Source organism: Triticum aestivum, chromosome 7B (genome assembly GCF_018294505.1).
Source record: "Triticum aestivum cultivar Chinese Spring chromosome 7B, IWGSC CS RefSeq v2.1, whole genome shotgun sequence".
Lineage (NCBI taxonomy): Eukaryota > Viridiplantae > Streptophyta > Magnoliopsida > Poales > Poaceae > Triticum > Triticum aestivum.
The window spans coordinates 537,458,367-537,463,676 of NC_057813.1; positions in this window are offsets into that span (position 1 = coordinate 537,458,367).

The following is a 5,310-nucleotide window of genomic DNA, read 5'->3' on the forward strand; positions in this document are numbered from 1 at the left end:
GCTCCAAGCAAAACACATATCATGTGGTGAATAAAAATATAGCTCCAAGTAAAGTTACCGATGAACGAAGACGAAAGAGGGGATGCCATCCGGGGCATCCCCAAGCTTAGGATCTTGGTTGTCCTTGAATATTACCTTGGGGTGCCTTGGGTATCCCCAAGCTTATGCTCTTTCCACTCCTTATTCCATAGTCCATCGAATCTTTACCCAAAACTTGAAAACTTCACAACACAAAAGTCAACACAAAACTCGTAATCTCCGTTAGTATAAGAAAATAAAACCACCACTTAGGTACTGTTGCGAACTCATTCTAAATTCATATTGGTGTAATATCTACTGTATTCCAACTTCTCTATGGCTCATACCCTCCAATACTACTCATAGATTCATCAAAATAAGCAAAGAACACATAGAAAACAGAATCTGTCAAAAATAGAACAATTTGTAGTAATCTGTATCATTCGAATACTTCTGTAACTCCAAAAATTCTGAAATAAATTGGTGTAGGAATTTGTCTATTAATCATCTGCAAAAATAATCAACCTCAAATCACTCTCCAGTAAAAAATGGCAGCTAATCTCGTGAGTGCTAAAGTTTCTGTTTTTTACAGCAAGATCATAAAGACTTCACCCAAGTCTTCCCAAAGGTTCTACTTGGCACAAACACTAATTAAAACATAAAACCACATCTAACCAGAGGCTAGATGAATTATTTATTACTAAACAGGAACAAAAAGCAAGGAACAAAAATAAATTGGGTTGCCTCCCAACAAGCGCTAACGTTTAACGCCCCTAGCTAGGCATGATGGTTTCAATGATGCTCACATAAAAGATAAGAATTGAAACATAAGGAGAGCATCATGAAGAATATGACTAGCACATTTAATTCTAACCCACTTCCTATGCATAGGGATTTTGTGATCAAACAAGTTATGGGAACAATAATCAACTAGCATAGGAAGGTAAAACAAGCGTAGCTTCAACATTTTCAACACATAGAGATGAAACTTGATATTATTGGAATTCCTACAAGCATATGTCCTCCCTCATAATAATTTTCAGTAGCATCATGAATGAATTCAACCATATAACCAGCACCTAAAGCGTTCTTTTCATGATCTACTTGCATAGAAATTTTACTACTCTCCACATAAGCAAATTTATTCTCATCAATAGTAGTGGGAGCAAACTCAACAAAATAACTATCATGTGAAGCATAATCCAATTGAAAAATAACATCATGATGACAAGTTTCATGGTTATCATTATTCTTAATAGCATACAAGTCATCACGATAATCATCATAGATAGCAATTTGTTCTCATAATCAATTGGAACCTCTTCCGAAATAGTGGATTCATCCACTTTCATCAATATAATCATAATAAATAGGAGGCATGCTTTCATCATAATAAATATTCTCATCAAAACTTGGGGGACAAAAAAATCATCTTCATCAAACATAGCTTCCCCAAGATTGTGGCTTTGCATATCATTAGCATCATGGATATTCAAGGAATTCATACTAACAACATTGCAATCATGCTCATCATTCAAATATTTTATGCCAAACATTTTATAGACTTCTTCTTATAGCACTTGAGAACAATTTTCCTTTCCATTATTATCACGAAAGATATTAAGTATGAGACAAACTCAATTCCATTTCTTTTTAGTTTTCTTTTATATACTAAACTAGTGATAAAACAAGAAACAAAAAGATTCGATTGCAAGATCTAAAGATATACCTTCAAGCACTCACCTCCCCGACAACGGTGCCAGAAAAGAGCTTGATGTCTACTACGCAACCTTCTCCTTGTAGACATTGTTGGGCCTCCAAGTGCAGAGGTTTGTAGGACAGTAGCAAATTTCCCTCAAGTGGACCTAAGGTTTATCAATCTGTGGGAGGCGTAGGATGAAGATGGTCTCTCTCAAGCAACCCTGCAACCAAATAATAAAGAGTCTCTTGTGTCCCCAACACAGCCAATACAATGGTAAATTGTATAGGTGCACTAGTTCGGCGAAGAGATGGTGATACAAGTGCAATATGGATGATAGATATGAGTATCTGTAATCTGAAAATATAAAAATAGCAAGGTAACTAATGATAAAATTGAGCGTAAAGGGTATTGCAATGCTAGGAAACAAGGCCTAAGGTTCATACTTTCACTAGTGCAAGTTCTCTCAACAATAATAACATAATGGGATCACATAAATATCCCTCAACATGCAACAAAGAGTTATTCCAAAGACACTAATAGCGGAGAGCAAACGAAGAGATTATGGTAGGGTACGAAACCACCTCATAGTTATATTCCTGTTCTATCTATTCAAGAGTCCGTAGTAAAATAACATGAAACTATTATTTCCGTTCAATCTATCATAGAGTTCATACCAGAATAACACCTTAAGACACAAATCAACCAAAACCCTAATGTCACCTAGATACTCCATTGTCACCTCAAGTATCCGTGGGCATGATTATATGATATGCATCGCACAATCTCAGATTCATCTATTTAACCAACACAAAGTACTTCAAAGAGTGCCCCAAAGTTTCTACCGGAGAGTCTAGACGAAAACGTGTGCCAACCCCTATGCATAGATTCCCAAGGTCACGGAACCCGCAAGTTGATTACCAAAACATACATCAAGTAGATCACGTGAATATCCCATTGTCACCACTGATAAGCACGGCAAGACATACATCAAGTGTTCTGAAATCCTTAAAGACTCAGTCCGATAAGATAACTTCAAAGGGAAAACTCAATCCATTACAAGAGAGTAGAGGGGGAGAAACATCATAAAATCCAACTATAATAGAAAAGCTCACGATACATCAAAATCGTAACACCTTAAGAACACGAGAGAGAGGTATCAAACACATAGCTACTGGTACATACCCTCAGCCCCGAGGGTGAACTACTGCCTCCTTGTCATGGAGAGCGCTGGGATGATGAAGATGGCCACCGATGAGGGATCCCCCCTCCGGCAGGGTGCCAGAACGGGCTCCTGAAAGGTTTTTGGTGGCTATAGTGGCTTGCGGCGGCAGAACTCCCGATCTATTATTTTTCTCGGTGTTTTTATGGTATATGGAGATATATAGGCGAAAGAAGTCGGTCAGGGGAGCCACAAGGGGCCCACGAGTGTGAGGGCGCGCCCAAGGGAGGTGGGCGGGCCTCCCTGCCTCGTGGCCACCTCGAAGCTTCCCTTACGTGCACTCCAAGTCCCTTGGATTGCTTCCATTCCAAAAATAAATTTCCCGAAGGTTCCATTCCGTTTGGACTCCGTTTGATATTCCTTTTCTTCAAAACACTGAAAAAGGCAAGAAAATAGCAATATGGGCTAGGCCTCCGGTTAATAGGTTAGTCCCAAAAATAATATAAAAGTGCTTAGTAAAGCTCATAAACATCCAAAACAGATAATATAATAGCATGAATGCTTGATAAATTATAGATACGTTGGAGACGTATCAATCTACATATCTGAATCGCCAAGCTTGCCTTCCACGCCAAGGAGAGTCCCATCCGGACGCGACATGAAGTCTTCTATCTTGTATCTTCATAATCCAATAGTCCGGACCAAGTATACTGTCCGGCTGTCCGAGGACCCCTTAATCCGGGACTCCCTCAGTAGCCCCTGAACCAGGCTTCAATGACGATGAGTCCCGCATGCAGATTGTCTTCAGCATTGCAAGGCCAGTTCCTTCTCCGAATACTCCAACATAGCCTTTTGAACATAGAAAACGTGTTCGGCTCTGCAAAACAAGTACCACACACAACCGTAAAGAGTATAATATTTCACGAGTCCAATCCGTTGACAACTTTTTGTAGCGTGACATCACGCCACTGGCTGGTCATTATTCGAACTGTTTTTTAGCCTGCCCTCCGTATTTCGAGGTGCAGTTTCATTGGCACATCTTGTCAAAGCAGAGATTGTGTCCACTCATCACGGGATTCTCATCAATACGGGCATGGGTAACCCAACCATGTCATCTGCACGACGCTTGGGGAATAGGCGGATTTTAAGGCGAGCAAGGAGGCGCATGACTTTTACTGCCTTTATAAAGGGATAAGGATTCATCCTTGTTCACCCACGCCTTCTCCTTCCTCTGCCCATCCATTCTCGAGCTCCATCGCCCAAGCTCTCGCCTTCTTCGCTCAAAAAAGCACTCCAATCATCTCCGAACCGGAGCGGGAGGCAAGTGGATGGCCTCCTCCGTCAAGAAGAAGGACATAAAGGAGCTCCGGGAGGCCGGGTACCTGGCCAAGGACATCGCTCATCAACTTCCGGCCAAGGGACAAATCGTCCCCACCCCAGAGCCCCAAGAGAGGGTGGTGTTTCTCACACACTTCATCCGCGGGTTGGGATTCCCCCTCCATCCGTTCGTCCGCGGACTGGTGTACTATTATGGGCTGGACTTCCATGATTTGGCCCCCAACTCTATCCTCAACATCTCGGCATTTATTGTCGTGTGCGAGGCCTTCCTCCGCATCCCACCTCACTTCGCCCTATGGCTGAAGACCTTCAATGTGAAGCCAAAGGTGGTGAGCAGCCAACAAGAAGAGTGCGGAGGTGCCATGGTGGGAAAGATGCCCAATGTCACCTGGCCCGAAGGCTCCTTTCTGGAGACTGTCAAAGGGAGTCAGTCGGGGTGGTTCTACATCACCGAGCCGCGCGACATCAATTGGGCGGCAGCCCCCGTGTTCAGATCCGGAGTCCCGATGCGGCTCACCTCCTGGCAAGAGAAAGGCCTGGCATGGGGCTCTTCGGATGAGCTGACAGCGCTCCAGATGCACGTCCAGAGCTTGATAATCAAGAAAGTCAAGCTTGCCAACGTAATCCAGGTTATGCTCATCCGTCGGATTCTTCCCTGCCAAAGCCGAACTTGCTATCTGTGGGAGTTTGATCCGGCCAAGCACCAGACCCTATTAGAGCTCTTCGGCACAACGCATGAAGACATCTGGAAGGTGCTCTTTAAGGCCAACGAGGTGCCGCCGGCCACGGACAAGGATCGTGGCCACGATCTAACTCACCCTGCTAATCCGGTAAGTTCTCTCATGTTTTCAAGGTGCAACCTTTACTTGCATATTTGAGGAAGGCATCTAAGTATTCCATCAATTATTTCAGTACTGGACAGAGATAGCGGAGCGGATTAACTATCCTACTCTGCTGCCCGAAGGCCCAGAGACTCCGCTCCTGAGGAAGATGCTGTTTCCGGTGCCTTACAAGGTGCCGGAGAAGAAGGCCAAGAGGACCAGAAGTGGTCTCCGCCACAAGGGCACTTCGGACGTGACGTTCGAAGACGCCG